Genomic DNA, 24,217 nt, shown 5'->3' with positions numbered 1-24,217 from the left:
TTGGTCCAATTGGCTAAGGCCGGCCTGGGTGGTTGGCATTAAACAATAACCAAGCATTTTCATGCTTACTGAGTGCTCTCCTCATTTTCTTTTACTTAAGTATTCATATCAGGAAAGTGGTGAACTCTGTATGAGGAAAGTTGCACTATTATCTTGAACAAGTGGGGTGCAGTGCATTTTTGGACACTTCAGTACTTTTGAATTGACATGTTTGCCAGGGCTGCACTGCTCATTCAAATTAAACTACAGTCAGTGAAGCTGGATTTTCTAGACATGTTGCTGAATTTTCAAGTGATCTGGTTAGCCTAAGACTTTTGCCATAGTTTTCAACCAACAGGTTCTTTAAATAGTGTATATTTTGTATTCCTGTAAAAAATATTTCTAAATGGGTATGTTATTTTTTGACAGTGGGAAATTAACATTTTTTGTTGGTATTCAAATACACAATACCTGATTAATAGTGAGAATTAACTTGGCTGGGTTTTTTGGTTGGAAGTTGAAATGTCTAAAAAAAAAAAAAGTTATTTTATTAAGGGGCTATTTTCTGGTGGTTACGAGAAGAATCTAATTAAATTCTGGCACCAAATATTAAATTTTCACATATCTATTTTTTTTTCAAATTTTTCAAGTTTCACAAATAAAAGTTTGAGAGGCGAAAAACATATCAAATCTTCAAGTAATAATCATCTGCAAGAGAAAAATCATTACTTTACACATTACTTAAGCAGAAAATATGGTGCTCATTTATAAACACTGGTTAAATTTGCAACCACTCAGTGATAAGCCATTTCTCAGCCAGCTTTCAGATAGAAAAAATATGCACGTCTGATTTGTCATCATTGGCTACTGCCAGTTGCCAATTTGCCAGTGTTCATAAATGAGCCTAAGCAGTTCCTGATTTTATACTGCATAAATGTTTGCTTACTAACTCCAACTTCCCTTAGCACTAGATTGTTTTTAATTTCTATCAGTCTTGGACTGACCACAATTAGACTTTTAATATGGAGTTTTAATATGGACCATTTAGTCACAGATAGGAAGAGAGAAAGAGGTGTCACTGCCAATCAAGCTTACTGTTTAGACAATATCTGTTTGATCAGCAGAAAAAAGTGGAGTCTCACTCTGCTCTTTAGTTTGTGCTGTTTATTGGTAATGAATAGAACAATTTAAAGATAATATACATGGTGGTGTGACAGATACAGTGAGGCCAGACATGTATGCCTAATTAATTTTGATTTGTTTTGTTGGCAGACCTATACACGAGATCACAGTTAGCCAATAAGTGAAGTTGTTATAAGTGAATTGTAAAAGTTATATAGAGAGAGAGTGTGTTTGTGTGTGTGAAAAAAATTTTTGCAACGTTTGGCTGGACAGCTCAAGTGAGGAACGAAATGTTGAAAAAAAATGTTTTCACTTTTTTTCAAGACCTGACTGGTGGCAGTCTTTTCATTGTGGTATATACACACCACACACACAAACACACACAACACAGCATACACACACACACACACACACACACACACACACACCATACACACACACACACACATAATTTCTCTAGTCAGCCTCCTGTCAGTGCAGACGTATTGGGTTATGTCCAGGTTCACCTCTGGAGGCAGGACAGAAGAATTGGTTTTTGGCCTCCTCAGGATTATATAGGCTGGCTCCACCTCTGTTCCCAGTTCTTTTGTCCTGTCTTGGAGGTGAAGGACAGAAATTCTTCTTCTAGTTTTATTTATTTAAATATTTTTTTACAACATTTGATATGGAGGGCATGCAGTTCTGTCTCCCACCGATTCAAGCTGATCCTTCTGGCTGGCATTTTGCAGTTAGTGGACAGCTTATACACACATTATGGAGGCATGCAGAGCTGTCTCCATTGGTGGTCAGGATTCTTCCCTTACTGGCAATTAACAGTAGGTGGAGTAGATCAGACTAATTATTACTCCAGGGCTTAGGTATGCAGTGTACACAGAGCCCAGTGAGAAATTGTTCAGGTACACATGGGGTTAATCCCATGGGCAGCATGGAAGAGCTACTTTGAGTCTGTTCACAGTATCCAGAGCCTTTATTACTAAAGTGCTGTGTCCTAGGTAAGCAGAATCGCTCATTCAGTGTGGCGAACTTTCCAATACAGCGCAAGGCACTATGTCTGGTAAGCGCGCTCTGTTGCAACCAGAATCCACCATCTTCCTTTTAGGTGACCGCTTCTGTTTTGGCGTGAAAGACGGAAGCGACGTTACGCAAAAGTCATTACGTCAATCGCAGCACCATTTCTAGTTGCGCATCACAACAGGAGCAGTCAGCCAACACTGAGCTCTCATGGCAGCGTGCAAGGCGTTTACACACAGCTTTATTACACCAAAACTGTGCAACTATACATTGCTACCGTCTACTATGGAAAGAGCAGACTCGCTTAGGAATTAAGAGTCGACATGCAGGCTGGGAAACTCTGTAAGAAATCAACTAAGCAAGGGCAGCAAAAGTGGTTTAAATGGCAGAAAATTTAGGCATACTCTGAGAAAGTCAGAATCTTTATACTGCACTGACTGTAAGGGCCCCTTGAGCCACAACCCTATTTCCAAAAGGATATTAATCTTGACACTAACTCAGCCATATGGAGCTACAAGGAAATGAGGAGTCCATTTAAAGATCCAATAACTATGCACCAGTTTCTCATGTGTAATACCACAACCCCCCTCAGGTAGGAGAATCTCTTAAGAGTAGATAAAGACAGTGTTCCAACCTCCTACCATACACAAAGAGCCACAAACGTAAGGCTCAATACTTCCACCTGACATGTCTGATAGTGAGGAAGGCCTCATCTAATGTTGATGCCATTTCCCTTTTATGATTCAATGTTACCAGAATCAGAGGGGGTGACTTCTGACTCAATCAGTGATTCAGAATCAGAGCAACCTACATTTGCCAAACCAGAAAATTTCCAGGAAGCTCCTTAGAGAGATGATGGAGACAGAGATAAAAGATGAAGCACGGCTATCTCAAAAGTCGATAGGGGTCCAGGTGTACACCAAAATAAATCCCGGTCATTCACCATATTTTAAGTCAATCACCAACTATTGAACTGAATGGTCACAACCAGACCGGCGATTTACCTTGAATAAAGATTTTATGATACTTATCCAGTTCCAGAGGAACAGTGCAAAGTTTAGGATAAACCACAAAGATTGATTAGCTATTTATAGTGTTTCTAAACAAACTACCTTGCCAACGAAAAAAGCGGCCTTTAGAGATCCTATGGACAGGAAATCAGAGTCTTCCTAAAAAGAGTTACACTCAAATGGCAGCTATTCTCAGACCAGAGCAGAGGCCTGGCCGACAGCTAAACAATGGGGACAAGAGAGAAACTGAAAATCCCCCCGGCTTCAGCTAGGATTTAGACAGGCACATCAGTAGACTAGATACTACCTGCTTCGTAGCAGATTCAGCCCTTGAATCGTCCGCCTGGCGGCAAAGTCTTCAGCCAATTCGGTGATGGCTCGAAGGGCCCCATGGCTTCGCCAGTGGTCAGGGACACCGTTCTAAAAACAAGCTGCTTTGTTTGGACCAGATCTCAAAACAAATTATCACTGAAGTTACGGGTGGAAAGAGCACTTCCTTCCAACAGGAAAAAAAGGGTGTCAAGACCAATTAAGCCCTAATGCCAAAGATCTACTGGTAGACACACTGGTCTACTCCCAACCGCAATTTTGTTCCTTTTGTTCCCTTACTTTCTTACCAGTAACACAAGACGGGGCGAGGCCCAATAAACAACAGTGGCAGCAACAGGGTAGACACAGAAAGCCTACCACCCTAAAGCCACTTCAGCCTGACTGCCTCAACAATTACCCATAGTAGGAGGGCACTGTCCACCTTCCTATCCTGCTGGGAAACACATGTTCTGGACAGTTGGGTACTCCAGATTATCAAAGAGGCTACAGAATACACTTCACAAGAGGGCTGACTAGAGAAAAAAGGGATTTATACTCCTAATAAATTCTTTTCTAGTAGGCCACCCAGGCTGATTTTAGTATGGGTGTCAGGACCTCTACTCTGTCTCTCTATCTCTATAATTCCTACTTGTGTCTATTGACCTTCCTTCATATCTTGCTGTCTCTTCATCACCTCACCGAGTTTTACAACAGAACTGGGGAAAAGAGGTGGAGCCAGCCTATATATCCTGAGGGAGGGCCCAAGAGACCAATTCTTCTGTTCTCCCTCCAAGGTGACCTGGAATAACCAACGTCTGCATTGACAGTTCGGGCCTACTTTTATTTTTTCTATGGGAAATACAAATAAATGTTTTGTGTTCACATATTGTAAATAAACATACCTGTTCAGTAGCAGAATTGCTGTGTCCTTGTTTTGTTAAATGATGTGACCCTAGAGGCTAAAAAAAATGTTAAATATATATAGCAAAAGGACCACAGTTCATGTACAAGGCGTCTAATGTGGACCCAAATATTAATCAATTAAAAGTTTGATTCACTGTAAAGGGATATATATTATATTTACATACAGAGCTGGCAATGGGGGGACAGTTGTCCTGGGCCTTCTGGGTTTCTGGGTTTAAAGGGGTTGTTCAACTTTGAGATAACTTTTAGAATGATGTGGAGAGTAATATTCTGAGTCATTTGCAATTGGTTTTCTTTTTTTTATTATTTGTGGTTTTTGAGTTATTTAGCTTTTTATTTAGCAGCTCTTCAGTTTGCAATTTAAGCAGTCTGGTAACTACGGTCCAAATTACCCTAGCAACCATGCAATGATTGAACAAGAGACTGGAATATAAATAGGAGAGACTGAGTAGAAAGATGAGTAATAAAAAGTAGCTATAACAATACATGTAGCCTTACAGAGCATTTGTTTTTTAGTAGGAGTCATCAACGCCCATTTGAAAGCTGGAAAGAGTCAGAAAACTATAAAAAATAAATAATTGAAGACCAATTGAAAAGTTGCTTAGAGTTGGCCACTCTATAACATACTAAAAGTTACTTAAAGGTGAACCACCCCTTTAAGTAAAAACTAGGCAAGATATGGATTTAAAGGAGAATTCAACCTGTGGGGGAAAAAAACTTTTTTTCCACAGGTTGAATTCTCCTTTAATGTTCCTGCCTCCCTCTCCCACTGCATGTTGGGCAATGTAATTTTTGTTTAACAATTTGCTGCTACCAAGGTTAATGTTAAAACTATAATAAACCCAATATTTTGCTTAAATTGCAAACCAAAGAGTTGCCTGAATAAAAAGCTAAATAACTAAAAATAACAAATAATAAACAATTAAATCCAATTGCAAATTGTCTCAGAATATCACGCTGAACAACCATTTAAGACTTAAAAACCATCACAGCAAGAGAAAAACAAAGCAAGCATAATATATAAATGCAGTGCTATTATCTCTATAGACCTCTGTATAGCCCTTTGCACCCTTGAACCACTTCATCAGCTAACTGGATGTATGTGCATTGAATTTCAGCACCAAAATGCAAGAGTTTGTATTTTGACACCTTAAAAAAATAAATAAATAAATAAATGCCCTACTCCTAACCTGACTTTATAGTGCGAAACCTGCAAGGGGTGGTGTATGTCCTCTCACCTCTGCGTTTAGCTATATTTTTTGACTAATAAAAGCTTAGATGCTTCATGTTTTGCCATGAGAGTCCTGGTATCACTGGACTTGGATTGACTAGAGGTTAATGTTTGACCCATTCTGCAGCCAATCAAATGCCTGCATTGGCAGTACCAGGCTTGAACCAGCAGCATCAAGGGAGATCGATATTAGGGAGCGGGAAAGTGCAGGAATTCCTGTCTCTGAAGTTTTTCTGCAGCTGACACTGGGGATAATTAGCATCACCTTCCACCCAAACAGTTCTATAAGAACTGCAGTAAAGAATTGTCTAATCAAACAAATACTTTAGACAGTCCCTCAGTGCTGGAAAACTTTGCAGCATCTCTCACCTAACAGCATTAACCTTTGCCTTGCTGTAACAGAAATGTTTTAAGTAGATGTACACTCTGTGGATTAAACTTTGGTTCTTAAGTATTACAGGCGATAAAAAAACAAGCATTTATTCTGTTATTTGTGTTCTGGGTATTGTACATTAAATTTGTAATGATTTTATTTCTCTATTTAGTGTGTTACTTATTATAGATAAGCATAGAATTAGCATTGAATTTATCCTACATTTTCTGGGGAGTCGGGCATAATACATGAAACTGGCATGGAATTGATGTTACCCAATGTTCAGGGGGGCATTGTAAATGAAAGTGACTGGTATCAGTACCCACTGTGCTGGGGTATCATTACTCTATCATGTATTAATAAGTGTCCACTGCCTTTCACTATATTCTTTGGATGAATTAGCAGTTGGTTTCAAAGGTTGAACTTGATGGGTAAATGTATTTATTCAACCTAAATTACTGTGTTACTATGTCAGTGAGCAATAAAGCACCTACACATATTTTCTGTCAAGGATACAGTGATTTCCAGTGTTGGAATATTGAAAGGTATTCCTGAAAAATACAGTTCCGACTGAACTTTGTACTGAAGTTGGTGGGAATTGTAGAGATAGTTACAGGTTATGCATACTGGTGCAAATCTTACGTTTAATATATTGCCTTGTATACAGCCAACTTTAGCCTCTCCAAACAAAAAAAATCAAATTACATCTATGCATTTCGGCACCAAAATCTCCCACCTGTGCCTGCACCCACATTAACCCAGTGGTTCAGGCTGTGGGCAAGGAAGGAATCTGGCACTAGTTTAGGTCTGATTCTTGTTCCAATAGGTTTTCTGCAGGCTGAGAATCAGCTCCCTGTGGCATCTGGTCTAACTTGGTCTCACATAGGTACCTAACCTCACTAATCTGCTGTCAGAGTCTTGACACATGACTAAAGAATATGGTATATTCAAGGTGCTTCATATCAGTGAGAAACTGCTGGCACAGCCAATCTAGTACAACAAGGACCAAATGAACAGAGTTAGTTCTAGGAGCATACACATTGATGCCTACTCTCCCTACTGAATGTAACAATTTCATTTTACTTTCAAATGCTAAGGGTCAGAAAGGGGACAACAATTATTCTACGTGTCACTTTATTAACCGTTACACAGCAATACTGTGTGTAAAATAACTTTCAAGGTTAACTGTAGGTTAAAACCAAAAATGCATTTGCCTCTTTCATCTGCACAGTGTGCCTGAATAGAGCATGATCATTTATTGAAGGATAAATGCTGTGGGTGATCTAAGATACTAAACTGAACTACTAATCTGCTATGAGTGAGGACACATGGCTGAGAAATAAGATATAGACAAGGTATATATACAGATATTGCTGGCACAGTGATCAGGTTCTAGGCACATGCACATTACTACCTCTCCCCCACTTGAAAATGTTTCTATTTCACATTCACTCCATTTCTCAGGGTCAGAAAGGGGACAGCAGCCTTTCAGTAGAATTAGTACTAAGTATTAAAGGGGTTTTTCACCATTGATATAACTTTTAGTATGATGTAGAGAGTGATATTCGGAGACAATTTGCAATTGGTTTTCATCTTTTATTATTTGTGGGTTTTTAACTTATTTAGTTTTATTCAGCAGATCTCCAGTTTGCAGTTTCAGCAAACTGGTTGCTAGGGTCCAAATTACCCTAGCAACCATGTACTGATTTGAATAAGAGACTGGAATGTGAATAGGAGAGGACCTGAATAGAAATATGAGAGTAATAAAACGTAGCAATAATAATTAATGTGTAGCCTTACAGAGTATTTGCTTTAAAATGGGTCAGCGACGCCCATTTGAAAGCTGCAAAGAGTCAGAATAAAAAGGCAAATAACTATAAACTATAAAAAATATATAATCAACGCAAATTAAAAGTTGCTTAGAATTGGCCATTTTATGACATACTAAAAGTTAACTTATAAGGTGAACCACCCCTTTAACATGTACGCTAACGGTTTCATAATAATACCTATTGGTTAAATCTAAACATGCATCTGCTATAATTACGCCTTAAATAACTAGTTTGTATTTAGAGTGTAATACATTATGATTAAAGGTTGCTTTGGAATCAGCACACAAAGAGAAGAAACTTGAAATTGTACTGCAAATGTGTGAATGCTCATTTGTGTGTGTGTGTATATAATATATATATATATATATATATATTATATAACACATTTGTGGAAAATGCTGTTGGACTCTATTATTAGAATCAACATTTTACACACCATTGAGGGTCAAAACGTCGATTCTAATAAAGTTTGTTTTACTGCAAAAGTCCCTAGAGTGCAACAGCATTTTTCACAAATTCTATATAATACTACTGTTAGCACCAGGGCACTATCTCTATTAAAGTGTGTGCAGCAGCCTTACAGACTTTAATCAGGTCAGGTTGTGGGTCTCATATACAGCAAGTTTTACTCCTTTAAAACCTTTTTTCCTCTTTTGGACTGATCAAGCATTGGTATAAAGAAGTAAAATTTAGCTGATGAATATTTAGTAGATGAAAATTAACTAAACATTTCAATAGACCACCACTTGATAAATATTGTAATGATTGTTTGATAAATATGACTTTAAATTCCTCAAAAATGTGTATACTTATAAATGTCTGTGTTAAAAAGGAACTTTTGTGCAAATAAACTTTTTTATAAGCTTCATATCATGGAAGTTAAAAAAAATCAAAAATTATGTACTGTTTCTGAAATATTAAAGTAACTTTTCAGTATCCCCCATTTAGCAATCTCTCTTCATGCAGGCATTTGGGACAGATTTTAATTAACAGGTCTAATACATCTTTTAATTGTTTTATTTTGCCTAGAAACTGAATTATAGTTAAATAACATAACCAACACCAGTACAAACAAAACTAGCACAATACCACACTCCAGTATAAATCCTATAGAGAGATATAGTTATTTTGAAAGAGTGAGATCCAATTCATCTTCTAGGCAAACGGCATAAAACCAAGCAACACACACACACACACACACACAGACATAATTTTAATTGATTATATGTATGGTTTCTAATTTCGAGAAGATAAAGCACATATACAGTTTTAATTTTTGCAATAGTTTTCCATTAAGCTAAATGCTGAGACAAGAAACAAGGTCAATTAAAACTTGGTAGCTAGTTAAAAAGATAAAAAAGAAAAAACAAGGACTGACAAAGAAACAGAGACAGAAAATAGATGGGCAAAGTGATAGGCAAAAGCTAGCAGTGACTTTCAATCAAGTTCTCTATTGTACGTATATGCCAATGCAAAAATCACAGACTGGAGTTCTAACAATAATTAAATAAAACTGAAACTGCAATGTTTGATAAGCTCAATTAAAATAGCTTGAAAATAAATTCTCCACTGGATAGATATATAGATGATAGATAGACAGATAGATGCAGAAAACGAATAAAAAAATCACACAGACTTAAGCATTAAAGGTGTGCTTCTTCAACTTTGAGATAACTTTTAATATGATGTAGAGTGTTATTCTGAGACAATTTGTAATTTGTTTTTATTTTTTATTATTTGTGGTTTTTGAGTTATTTAACTTTTTATTCAGGCAGCTCTGCAATTTGCATTTTAAGCAATTCGGTTGCTAGGGTGCAAATTCCCCTAGCAACCATGCACTAGTTTGAATAATAGACTGGAATATGAAAAGGAACGAAGCTGAATTGAAAGATCAGGAATAGAAAGTAATATATTTGTAGAATGAATAGAAAGTAATATATATATATATATATATATATATATATATATATATATATATATATATATATATATATAAAGATTTATAAATATATATATATATACTCCCTGTGAGTGCCTGCTTTATGGTCTACATATTCTACATATTCTTTATCATGGCACCCGGGCAAAAACCTAAACGGTGTGCACCTTGGATTTGGGAATATATATATATATAGAGAGAGAGATGCAGAGAATAATCACATAAACTTAAGCTCAAGCATTAACAACCCCCTATAAAAGAATCTGCAGTGCTTTTAGAGCTAATATAAATTAAGAATTGGAATTGTACTGTTTGAGTTAAGATAAAATGCAGTTTAAATGGGGAGACAAGAATCAAAAAACAAATTTAAATTCTGCAACTGCTATTGAACAATAATTCAAATAAAAGCTGGAATATGCAAATGTAATGATGGCAGTAAAATTTCCCAATTATAAAAAACAAGCTAAACAAGTCTGAAAAAAGCAAGTTGTGCAAATTTTAAGATGTACACCTTACAGCAAGATACCCATATGTTGGTATACACCACTAGAGAGATGAATAAAATCACTGTCAGACTTACCCCAGTGTTGGAGCTTGTAGAGGACCAATTCTCAACTATTTTTGAAAGGTTCAAAATGCTGTCAGCTAATAGCTTCACATTAATACCCCTAGGATCCATTCTGGAGAGCATGTGCTAGAAAATGGCAACCTCAGGGGAGTGGAAACATGGCAAGAAGCTGCAGGATCAGAAAAAAAATGAAACCTAATATTATTGGCCAAATAACTGTTGCTATTTGAAAGGTGAATGAATAGATAAATGGACTTCAGTTAAAGAGTGCTTGTTATTGGTTAAGAAGTATGCTTGCATCTCATTGGTTCACTAATTTGACTGACAGAAATTCACAAAATAGTTATCTGGATCTAAAAAATATCTGTTTTGTCTGTTTTATCTGTTTTGTCTAACTTAACTATTTTGTAATGTTAAACTGGTAAATCAGAGACATTATTTTTAACATCATTCATTCTGTAAAGTGCCTTTACACTTCACTGGTTCTGTTTTATGGATTTTATAACTTTCAAAGACACAGACACATGGATTTGACTTTTTAGAACTAATTCTCTATTTCTCCTGCATGGCAAAGCAAAAATCACATAGATTTCTATTCTCTGATAAAAATTAACTTCTATGACTGGAACTGCATTGTTTTCTTAGAGTTAGGATGCAGCTTAATGCAGCTAGAAACTAGCTCAATTAAAAGATTTCAAAAAGATTTCAAAAAGATTTCAAAAAGATTTCAAAAATAAACTCTCCAGATGAAAGACATATATAGAGAGAGAGAGCAAGTGAGAGAGAGAGAGATTATAAATGATAGATAGCTGATGATCTTGGGGAAAAAAACTGCACCATTTGATAGAGAGAAAATATAGTTAATACATAGAGAAATAGAGAGAAAATAGAGATACATAGACAGAGATAAACATATAGACAAGATATAGACAAGGAAAAAAACAAAGCAAAAAAACACAGACATAAATGTTCTACGGGTTAAAGTAGACAAGTAGAAAGTAAAAATCACAAATACTGAAGCTGTGACAAACATCAACAGAATAAGGAGCTCTAAACAAGCTTTCACAGTGGTGGCAAAAAAGGCTACCTCAGTAAAAAACATTCTGCTGTTTTTCTACAGGCCATTGCTCCTGAAGAAACTGCACCACACAAAGAAATATACAGATATATAATGAAGTAGGGGGGAATAGATAGATAATAAATAGATAGATGATGGCAAAGCAAAAACACTAAAGATGTGACAAACATTAACAGCTTAAAAAAACTAAACAAACTTTCACAACCTCGATGACTGCAACTGCATTGTTTGAGCTAAAGGGGAAGTTCACCTTTAATTGAAATTTTAATATGTTTTAGAATGGCTTATTCTAAGGCAACAGTTGCTCTCCGTTGCTTTTTTTATGGTTTTTAAATTATTTGCCTTCTGCTGACTCTTTACAGCTTCAAACAGGGGTCACCGACCCCACCTAAAACACAAATGTCCTGTAAGGCTACAAACTTGTCATTGCTACTTTTTATTACTCATCTATTTTGGCCCTCACTTATTCATATTCCTGTCTCTAATTCAAATTAATGCATGGTTGCTAGGGTAATTTGGACCCTAGCAACCATATTGCTGAAATTGCAAACTGGAGAGTTGTTGAATAAAGCAAAAAAAACTACAAATAATAAAAAATGAAAACCAATTGCAAATTGTCTCAGAATATGACTCTCTACTTAATGTAAAACTTGATTTACAGGTGAACAACCCCTTTAAAGGACAAGTAAAGCATGTTTCACTATGAGGTTGCTATATTAGATGATAAATATGATAGATAATAGATGAGAGTGAGAGAGGATTGCTATATTAGATGATAGATAGATAGATAGATGATAGATGAAAGATAGATAGATTGATAGATAGATAGATAGATAGATAGATGAGAGAAAGAGAGAGAATTGCTATATTAAATGATAGATAGATAGAAGAGAGTGAGAGAGAAAGAGGGAGAGGATAGATATATTAGATGCTAGATATATAGTATTGGTATATACAGGTATGGGACCTGTTATCCAGAATGCTCGGGACCTGGGGTTTTCCGGATAACGGATCTTTCCGTAATTTGGGTCTTCATGCCTTAAGTCTACTAGAAATTAATTTAAACATTAAATAAACCCAATAGGTTGGTTTTGCTTCCAATAAGGATTAATTATATCTTAGTTGGGATCAAGTATAAGCTACTGTTTTATTATTACACAGAAAAAGGAAATCATTTTTAAAAATTTGGATTATTTGGGTAAAATGGAGTCTATGGGAGACAGCCATTCCATAATTCGGAGCTTTCTGGATATCGGGTTTCCGGATAAGGGATCCTATACCTGTACTATACTATAGGGATAGGGACCCCTGAATTAAGAGATAAATAAATAGCATGTTTTTATCCTTTTTAAGTTAGCTGGCCAGTCAATTATGGATTGTATGCTTATTATTAATTGAAGTGGTTTTTAAATTATTTGCCTTCTGCTGACTCTTTACAGCTTCAAACAGGGGTCACCGACCCCACCTAAAACACAAGTGTCCTGTAAGGCTACAAACTTGTCATTGCTACTTTTTATTACTCATCTATTTTGGCCCTCACTTATTCATATTCCTGTCTCTAATTCAAATTAATGCATGGTTGCTAGGGTAATTTGGACCCTAGCAACCATATTGCTGAAATTGCAAACTGGAGAGTTGTTGAATAAAGCAAAAAAACTACAAATAATAAAAAATGAAAACCAATTGCAAATTGTCTCAGAATATGACCCTCTACTTAATGTAAAACTTGATTTATAGGTGAACAACCCCTTTAAAGGATAAGTAAAGCATGTTTCACTATGAGGTTGCTATATTAGATGATAAATATTATAGATAATAGATGAGAGTGAGAGAGGATTGCTATATTAGATGATAGATAGATAGATAGATAGATGAGAGAAAGAGAGAGAATTGCTATATTAAATGATAGATAGAAGAGAGTGAGAGACAGAAAGAGGGAGAGGATAGATATATTAGATGCTAGATATATAGTATTGGTATATACAGGTATGGGACCTGTTATCCAGAATGCTCGGGACCTGGGGTTTTCTGGATAACGGATCTTTCCGTAATTTGGGTCTTCATGCCTTAAGTCTACTAGAAATTAATTTAAACATTAAATAAACCCAATAGGTTGGTTTTGCTTCCAATAAGGATTAATTATATCTTAGTTGGGATCAAGTACATGCTACTGTTTTATTATTACAGAGAAAAAGGAAATGATTTTTAAAAATTTGGATTATTTGGGTAAAATGGAGTCTATGGGAGACAGCCATTCCATAATTCGGAGCTTTCTGGATATCGGGTTTCCGGATAAGGGATCCAATACCTGTACTATACTATAGGGATAGGGACCCCTGAATTAAGAGATAAATAAATAGCATGTTTTTATCCTTTTTAAGTTAGCTGGCCAATCAATTATGGATTGTATGCTTATTATTAATTGAAGTAGTAAAAAATAGAAGCTAAATAAGTCTGAAAAGCAAGTTGTGCAAATTTTAAGATGTACACCTTACAGCAAGATACCCATATGTTGGTATACACCACTAGAGAGATGAATAAAATCACTGTCAGACTTACCCCAGTGTTGGAGCTTGTAGAGGACCAATTCTCAACTATTTTTGAAAGGTTCAAAATGCTGTCAGCTAATAGCTTCACATTAATACCCCTAGGATCCATTCTGGAGAGCATGTGCTAGAAAATGGCAACCTCAGGGGAGTGGAAACATGGCAAGAAGCTGCAGGATCAGAAAAAAAAGTGAAACCTAATATTATTGGCCAAATAACTGTTGCTATTTGAAAGGTGAATTAATAGATAAATGGACTTCAGTTAAAGAGTGCTTGTTATTGGTTAAGAAGTATGCTTGCATCTCATTGGTTCACTAATTTGACTGACAGAAATGTTTCACAGAATAGATAATCTGAAAATATCTGTTTTGTCTGTTTTATCTGTTTTGTCTAACTTAACTATTGTGTTGATATTGGTTTTGTTGAACTTGTGTTAATTTGTTGATATTATAGATTCTGTGATAGGTTATATTCCTTTCTGTAATAAGCATCTATTTTGTCACTTCAAACTGGTAAATTATAGTGAGATATCAATTGTGTGGATTCACATATGATAGCCGCTTACAACATTATATATTTTGTTCTAGTTTTTTTTTACATAATTCATCTTGTAGGTTCCTTTACACATCACTAGTTTTGTTACATGGATTTTATACATTTGAGAAACAAAATACAGTGTGAAAGACAAAATGCTTGTTTACAATACTTTGATATCCTATTTGTACAGAAATCAGATTTTGTTCTCATTTTTGACTAAACATACTGCTTTTGTACATTTTCTACCAATATATCTGACCACAGTTATATATGTATCCTGGTAAAATGTATTTTGTGCCTCAACTATATTGAAGTTATTTTTGCAGACAGAATGTACTTTTTGTCAACATAATGTACATGGGACAAACGGCACCCCATAGTTTGTCAACCAGGGCAGCTCCGACAGCAGATCAAAGCTCCTCTGCGTTTCCCTCATCTTGATTCGGAGTAGCATACTGTTTCATAAGAAATAAGAAAGTAGAACAGTGAATATAAAATAGATGGGTAAATTATTCTTTGCAAGAGTGACAATTCAAAACAAAAATGTAACAAGCGGCTTCCAAAGGGATGAAAGACACTGGTGAGCCTATGCATAGTATGTTATGCATAATACATTTTGCACATGCCAGTTATCAGATAATTTGTCTTTTAGTTCCATTTTGCTTCTGAGATGCAGTTTGTTTCATTATCAAAGGGGTCACAGCTTACTCGATTACCTGGACTTTCCCATGTAGGATAACAATAGGGTTAAAATGGAAAGACAAACAAAAAAGCAGTTACAGGGATACTAAAGTAATACTATCCTTTATTCTAGGGCAAAGAACTGATATTAAAAGTCTGCTGGATATGCATGTTTTTGTTTTCCCTTTGGTTTTGTGTAGTGCATTGGAAATATTATGAGCTCACAATGTGCCCCCTCAGTTAATCTTTGAAGACGTTACTTGCACAGCTTGCTCTGTTACATTTACTTGATGTAAGTGATCTTAGGCTAACTGCACAATTTTTCTTTCCTTAAAAGAGAACTAAAGCCTAACTAAAGAAGTAGAGTAGAAATGTTGTACATTATGTTTTGGGCTTCTGTACCAGCCCAAGGCAACCACAGCCCTTTAGCAGTAAAGATCTGTGTCTCCAAAGATGCCCCAGTAGCTCCCCATCTTCTTTTCTGCTGATTCACTGCACATGCTCTGTGCTGCTGTCACTTACTGAGCTTAGGGACCCACTCACAATATACAGTACACATAGAATAGAAATGTCACAATATAAGGCTGATTGGTAATTAATACAGATAATTACTACATGGCAGCACAGAAACCAGTACAATTAGCATCAGAATTTAATAATCAGCCCTGTAGCATCAGCTTATAATACAGACCAACCTCGTTTTCTGCTTGATAATTTGTGACAACCCCTAAGTTTAGCTTCTCAACAGCTGCTCAGAGCCCACTCAGCATGTGAGTGTCACAGACACTTTCCAAGATGGTGACCCCCTGTGACAAGTTTGAAGTCCTGGATCATTGCTGCTATTGACAAGCTGAAACTTTAGGCTGGTGCTATAAGTTCAGTATTTAAAATATGGCGTTTTAGCCATATTAATTTCAAGTAGGCAGAGAAGAAGAAAAGAAGCCAGGCAGAAGTATGTCCCTGAAGCCCAGGGGATTTTTCTAAAGAAAGAAATATACCCATGAAACTGTTCCAGCTGCAAAAATAGACCCACAATGTTAGTCATAGCCTGCTGAGATAGCTACCATAACATAATGACAGCACAGGTATGTAATGTGGTTCCCATTGGTGCACCAATGTCACAAATCACAACACAAAAGGGGACTTGTAGTTGAACAATTAAAGAAGAATAAACACATAGTCTTGCAGATGAACACAGGAACAACTTTAATCCCAGTCACCAGTAGAGTTAATTTTACACAAATCCCCAAACAAATCCCAACAAACAGAGTTTCCCAGGGTTCCCAGGTCACTAGGCCCAGCATTCCTCTTCTCAATGCCAAGGGCGCTGTACTGTACAGACTTCAAGCACATGGGTACTAAGACCTTTATAAATCTTTATAAATTTATTAGCAAGGTACTGCCTTTTCCTTATTCCTCATTGGAGCCCTGGCTGCTCAACTAGTTAGCCTAACACTATATCTCACCGCCTACAGTGAGCGCCACAGTTCTAACCTATCCCTAGCTAACCTAGGTATCCCTCGGGTACCTCACTGAGGTGGCAAACCTAAGGCGTCATTTACTCGTCTATTCACACTGGCCAAAGGTACACTGTTCTCTACCTTATATCCCTCTGTAGGGTTATCCCCTTCAAGTGCCACTGAGGACCTTCTCAGGGATTCAACCTAGCAAAACACAAAAAACTACTATAAAATATCTACTCCTTAAAGGTATCCATGGCTATCCCAATACTAAGCATAATTTAGTGAGAACAGTCCTCTAGGTTTATTCTTAAGCGGTACAAAGACTCACCAAAAAATGATATTTGTATATTATTTTCATTACACTAAGGTGATTCAGAAGATACCTCCTTTAGGCTTTTAGCCTGTTCATAAAGATGCTGTCTCATAAATATCCCAGCTATTTCAGAGCCAGTTCTGAAACCATAAAGTAAATCGTTTTATCCCTGGCACCATAAAGGCCAGCCACAAGCTTCAAGCAGGGTTACAGATTCCCTTTAAGTATTCTGTCACAATACAGGTACAGTACAGTACAGTATGGAAGAAAGGTTTCTCTGCACCATAGAATTTCGTTTTCCTTTCATTGTATGCTTTTGCATACTTGTATATTTGCAATTGAAAAGATTGTATAGAGCAAGTGCTGTTGCCAAGTGTTTTTCTGTTCCTCTGTTTGGGTGTAGACAGGCGATACAGCTCACTGACTTCTTCAGTTTTTAACCCATACTGACTGACACCTGCCCTGAATTTAGGTCCATATGAATCAGTTTCTAATCAAAATGTTAAATATTTGTAAATAATGTCATTGGAAAAGGGTTGTGGATATAAGCCATCCCAACTTTGGGTTAAATAAGCTCCACACTCTTCATCTTAATATTTAGATAATATAATACGGGACTGCATGGCTTATGGTGTAAGTAAGTGGGAAAGGGGGACTTGTCACACTAAATCTACAACTTGGTTTGTGAATTGGCTGAATCTTTGCACATTTTCAACTTAGAATGTGACCCCTTAGAGGAGAAACCTTTCTGACAACTTAGACCCCTTTTGCAAACCTCCTTTCCCAATACTGAACTGCCCCATGTGTTCAGTATTTATGCAATCTTTTTTCTAAATTTGGAAAGGATAGAACAATAGATTAATGTAATAATAGGTGCAGCACTAGACCAGTTCTAGTAACCGAAAGCAACAAATCAGATCTTTGTTTTCTAATAGCCAACGTGTAAATACCAACTGCTGGTTGTTATGGTTTACTAAATCTGTAGCCAACTTTGCACATTTAATTTAATAGCCAATTAAAATAACATTTTAACATTTTTGTGTCAGGGTTAAAAATAAGATTTACTATTATTATACTTTTTAATCGGTGCTTCTGGCATCGCTCTGGATTCTTAATAACAGTTGTTATAATTAATTGTACCTTGGGAAATACAATGAACTACTTTTCTTTGCTGTCCCAAAGAACATATAATTTACCTATCCTCATTGCTCGCACCCAGTGATTTTATCATATTGTGTTATCTTTCTTGCCTATCTGGGCTGAATAAACTATGACAGATGTGTGTGTTGGTGGCATTTCATTTGAAACCTACTTACTCATTTATGAAGTGCTAAAATGTTTTATTTACATTGGATAGTTTGCCAGCTGCTGTATTCAAGTCATTTATTGCTGGCAAAGAGTGTGATAGCAAAGCACAGGTGGCAGGTGATTCTCATTCAATATTTGGCTGACATAATTTATATGGAATACAATTGGGATGACCCTTCAGCCTTGCACTACAATAGAGCTGTCTCAAGAAGGGAGGGCTCAACACACTGGAGAGTGCCTTACATCCAAACATAGTGTGGCCCCTCAAAGCACCTTCAATAGGTAATAATGCGATACAGAGTCTCACATATACTCACAGAGCTGCACACTCACACAGCAGCTATCAGTAACCACCTATAATAGCCTCTAGGAAGGGAGTGTGACTGTGGGATAGCAGGTATAGTAGGGAGAGATGGTGCCTATAGTAACAGTGGGATAATAGTCTCTGGGAATGGAGTGTGACTGTGGGATAGCAGGTATAGTAGGGAGAGATGGTGCCTATAGTAACAGTGGGATAATAGTCTCTGGGAAGGGAGTGTGACTGTGGGATAGCAGGTATAGTAGGGAGAGATGGTGTCTATAGTAACAGTGGATAATAGTCTCTGGGAAGGGAGTGTGACTGTGGGATAGCAGGTATAGTAGGGAGAGATGGTGCCTATAGTAACAGTGGATAATAGTCTCTGGGAAGGGAGTGTGACTGTGGGATAGCAGGTATAGTAGGGAGAGATGGTGCCTATAGTAATAGTGGGATAATAGTCTCTGGGAAGGGAGTGTGACTGTGGGATAGCAGGTATAGTAGGGAGAGATGGTGCCTATAGTAACAGTGGGGATAATAGTCTCTGGGAAGGGGCTGTGGCTGTGGGATAGCAGGTATAGTAGCTAGAGATGGTGTCTATAGTAACAGTGGGATAATAGTCTCTGGGAAGGGACTGTGGCTGTGGGATAGCAGGTATAGTAGGGAGAGATGGTGCCTATAGTAACAGTGGGATAATAGTCTCTGGGAAGGGACTGTGGCTGTGGGATAGCAGGTATAGTAGGGAGAGATGGTGTCTATAGTAACAGTGGAATAATAGCCTCTGGGAAGGGAGTGTGACTGTGGGATAGCAGGTATAGTAGGGAGAGATGGTGTCTATAGTAACAGTGGAATAATAGCCTCTGGGAAGGGAGTGTGACTGTGGGATAGCAGGTCTAGTAGGGAGAGATGGTGTCTATAGTAACAGTGGAATAATAGCCTCTGGGAAGGAAGTGTGACTGTGGGATAGTAGGGAGAGATGGTGTCTATAGTAACAGTGGTATAATAGTCTCTGGGAAGGGAGTGTGGCTGTGGGATAGAAGGTATAGTAGGGAGAGATGGTGTCTATAGTAACAGTGGAATAATAGCCTCTGGGAAGGGAGTGTGACTGTGGGATAGCAGGTATAGTAGGGAGAGATGGTGCCTATAGTAACAGTGGATAATAGTCTCTGGGAAGGGAGTGTGGCTGTGGGATAGCAGGTATAGTAGGGAGAGATGGTGTCTATAGTAACAGTGGATAATAGTCTCTGGGAAGGGAGTGTGACTGTGGGATAGCAGGTATAGTAGGGAGAGATGGTGTCTATAGTAACAGTGGAATAATAGCCTCTGGGAAGGGAGTGTGACTGTGGGATAGCAGGTATAGTAGGGAGAGATGGTGCCTATAGTAACAGTGGATAATAGTCTCTGGGAAGGGAGTGTGACTGTGGGATAGCAGGTATAGTAGGGAGAGATGGTGCCTATAGTAACAGTGGATAATAGTCTCTGGGAAGGGAGTGTGACTGTGGGATAGCAGGTATAGTAGGGAGAGATGGTGCCTATAGTAACAGTGGATAATAGTCTCTGGGAAGGGAGTGTGACTGTGGGATAGCAGGTATAGTAGGGAGAGAGATGGTGCCTATAGTAACAGTGGATAATAGTCTCTGGATAAGCAACATTGACTTTTGTCCTGGCAATTCGAGTAATGCCGTCAATAAAATATTAATTTCTGAACCCTGTGATTCATTGTGTTAAAGCCTGTTCACTTGTTTTCTGTCTCTGTCTTTCTTATTAAACCTCATTTGAGTGTAAGAATTACAGGTGGCTAAAACTGGCTGAAAGAGTGAATTTAAGCTTTGGTGCTGGGTTTGGTACAAATACATTGGAGGCATCTTAATTTTATGCTACTACGTTTTTTTAATAGTTGGCATTAATAATGACCTATGTGGGGTAATATAGTATCCCACAACACACAATTGAAATTATTATTTAAAAACATTCTTCCTTCTGATCACTTAAGTAATCCAGGTTGAGTGACCAGGATTCAATTTTCTTAAATCTAACCCTAACCAAGGTACAGTAGATATAAGTAGTCACCTTGGAGTTATGTGACCTGTATAAAAGCACAAAGCTGCAGGCCTCGTGTTTTTATATGGTCACATAAGTCCTCGGCGACTAATAATATCTTTATACATTTCAGTAGGTGGTATATTATCCACTATAAATACTTCTATTGGCTTGGTATCTATTCCAGCTCTGAGGAAGTACCAGGTTACTAAGGCATGAAAAGCATAAGCTTATACTGCAAAATTTCTGCCTCTTCATATCACAATGTATGCCTGAATAAAGCCAAACTTTGCTGTTCTTTGCGATCTACATGAAGTTTCTGGGTTAGCGCAACATGCAATACTCTTACACCTTTCCAAATCTTATCAAAATGTTCTATTGGAACAACATGAACAACTTGTGGATTGAGGAGACTCCCTCCAGCAATCACAGTTTTCCTTCTGATAATTTCTGCTTTTAATGAATACCCTCTCATCTGAAGCTAATTCACTGACATTTTAACAGCCTAGGTAGGTGCTATCAGATTCCCACTACTGTACAAACTCGTATCATCCTTATAGGGACTCATTATTGTCCCTATATTGCTATCAGCATGAAACTACATCCTTGGCTGCTCACAGGGACAAATTCACTAAGCACCGAACGCTAGCGTTAATTCGCTAGCGTTTGGCATTTTCGTTACTGCGCAAATTCACTAACGAACGCTGGCGTAGTTTCGCTAGTGTTACTTCGCACCCTTACGCCAGGCGAATTTTCGCTGGCGACGTAACTACGCAAATTCACTAACTTGCGCAGTGTACTGAACGCTACCTTTTACGCTAGACTTCCTTCGCCACCTCAGACCTGGCGAAGCGCAATAGAGTAGATAGGGATTGTTTCAATAAAAGTCAAAAATTTTTCTAAGTCCCAAAAAATGCTGGCGTGTTTTCTACATTATGGGTGATAGGCTGAAAAAGATCGAAAATTTTTTTGGGGCTCCCCTCCTTCCCCCCTACATTTCCTGACTCATGGCAACTTACCTAGACAGTGGGCACATGTGTAGGGCAAAATAAAATTTTTATTTGATGATTTGAAGGTTTTCTTGGCATTTGTAGTGCTGATACGTATTCCTCCATTGAAATTTGAATTTGGCGCCGTATGCAAATTAGCCTTCGCTATCGTAACTTCGCTTTACATATCGAATCAACGCTAGGGCAACTTCGCAACCTTACGCTACCCCTGAGCGCAACTTCGGATTTTAGTGAATTTGCGGAGCGCTGGCTAAACTACGCCTGGCGAAGTGCGGCGAAGCTGTTTAACTTAATAACCCGATATAAGAAAGTAGACCCCCAACTCGAGAACTGAGTATATTCTCCATTCATTTTTGTATCTATTATCTGATATTTTGTAGTGTGTTCCAGATCTGGGAAAATCCTTTGCCCTCAAATATTGTGCCAGTTAACATTTAGTTAAAGGTACTTTTGGCAGTTGCAGTTTGTGAAATGAGATTATGGTCTGAGTGCCTGAGTAGAATCTCACCCTGGACATTGTAGCAGTTCTCTCCAGGAACAATGCCAGGTTCTGTTGTGCAAGGGCAGGCAAAGCAGATGTGATTGATTATCAGACAGCAGCAAATTAGTTGGTTGAAAAACCAGCTCATTAACGTCTTCTGTTCTGAATTTCTCTTTTTGATCTATTGCTCGCTGCCAGGGATGGGCGAATTTGACCCGTTTCGCTTCGCCAAAAATTCGCCGCCGGCGAAATGTCGCAGACGCCCATTAAAGTCTATGGGCGTCAAAATATTTTGTCGCGCGGCGAAACTGTTTTGACGCGCGTCTTTTTTTTTTGACGCACGCTGCCATACGAGTCTATGGGCGTCATTTTTTCGGCGAAACGAGGCGAAAAAATTTGCCCATCCCTACTCGCTGCACCATTGTTGCAGTGGCACTTAAATCTGCATAGTAAAATGAAACTCTTACCGTGACATCACTATCTAATTCCAAACACAAAGTAATGAATATCTTTGTTCCAAAACAGTGCTGCATTTTTTCTGACAGATATTTCATAAACCCCCTCAACCAAACAATTTTATTATTTTGTAAACACCTTACTCCAAGGAGCAACTTGCTGTACCTGAGAAAAGGTATATTATCAATTCGACAGCTACTCACAGTCGACCATTTGGAAGTTGCAGTATCAGTAGGTTTTACATTTCAGGCGATCATTGCCTTTTACATTTTTCCACCACCACCAGAGGTGTTCTACTTCCCATTCTATCATCCTACACATTGGCACCATTACTTCATGGGGTCACTACAGTCCTCATTAAAGAGTAGATTCTTGCTGCGCTGCCTGACCTGCAGGGAAAGATGTCACCCCGGGGGCGCCCGGAAGCCAGCGTCCTCTGGTACTCCCTCCCTCCTAAAGAATTTCGCATAAATTCTGCATGTAGAGAGACAGGATTTCTGGTGATTTTAATAGAGTGAGCTCTAATACATCTTCTAGGCAAAAGAAGCCCCCCCCATAAGATATATTGGTCTGGATCTAACTGTCAGTGAATATCTGACACCCAACTCCTGCCTTAAGAAAGAATGAAGAGAAACAGATGCTGAGAGAAGAATAGTGAAGATGAACTTGATTATTTCAGAAGCAGTACAGAATATTTAATTGACTGTATTTAAAAAGTTTCTTATTTCAGTATGCTGAAGCTGATATTAAATTTTAATTTCGCAATAGTTCCCCTTTAACTATATATGTTATTTATAAAGCACTTACTCAGTGTTTTAAAAGTTGTTCCACATTTGAATTAGTACCTGCCCAGTGGAGCTTACAATCTAAGGTCTCTATCTCTAGGAAATGTAGGGGGGAAGCCGGTTACCCCAAAAAAATGTTACGCTCTTTTTCAGCCTATCACCCTGAAAAAGGAAAAGACCCCAGCGTTTTTTGGGACTTAGAAAAATTTTCAACTATTTTTTTTGGAACTCCTATCTACTCTGGAATCCAACAGGACTTCTGTGCTGCAAGGTAGTGATGGACGAATTTGTCCCGTTTTGCTTATCCAAAAAAAATGCAAATTTCCAGCGAAACTGCGAAACGGCCAATAATTCGTATAACGCGAATTTTGTCGCCTGGGTCAGTTTTGACGCCCGCATCAGTTTTGACTCTCGCATCAATTTTGATGCTGGCGTTAAAGTCAATGGGCGTCTGAATAATGTAGATGCGCGCGGTGACTTTTCTGACAAGGTCCAAAATCTTTTGATGCCGGCAAATTTTCATAGCAGTCTTGCGCATTTATTTGCCGGCAGTGAAGCGCGGAAATTTGCCGCAAATTCGCTTGACAGTACACATGGTTTTTATGCTACAGAAACTTGCCCCAAGCCTGGAATTCAAAAATCAGCATCTGCTTTGAGGCCAATAGGAGCAACATCCAAGGGGTTGGTGAGCAACATGTTGCTCGCGAGCCACTGGTTGGGGATCACTGGTCTATATAGACTAAAGCTACACTCACTAACTTGCATAATCACATATACCAGCCAACCCATACACATGCACGCACATTCTCACACTTGAAACAGCACACACTTACACACACACACACAGATACACTCAGTTCCAGACTAGACATCCTGGGGCCAAACTGAGAATGTGATATAGAGGGCCCATTTTTACAAGCATTAGA

General features: G+C 37.9%; 1 long non-coding RNA gene across 1 annotated transcript; it reads right to left on the bottom strand.

Annotated features, from left to right (window-relative positions):
* Nucleotides 1-488: 488 nt before the first annotated feature.
* Nucleotides 489-14,833, bottom strand: LOC121400411. The gene is made up of 4 exons (XR_005965728.1): nt 13,936-14,833; nt 10,311-10,467; nt 4,334-4,390; nt 489-505 (listed from the first exon to the last, which is right to left on the bottom strand). It is a non-coding gene; the product is annotated as an uncharacterized LOC121400411 (long non-coding RNA).
* Nucleotides 14,834-24,217: the final 9,384 nt, after the last annotated feature.

This window comes from Xenopus laevis, chromosome 2S, assembly GCF_017654675.1.
Source record: "Xenopus laevis strain J_2021 chromosome 2S, Xenopus_laevis_v10.1, whole genome shotgun sequence".
In the NCBI taxonomy this organism is placed as follows: domain Eukaryota; kingdom Metazoa; phylum Chordata; class Amphibia; order Anura; family Pipidae; genus Xenopus; species Xenopus laevis.
The sequence above is the reverse complement of the archived record's forward strand: the minus strand, read 5'-3'. Positions and strand labels throughout refer to the sequence as shown.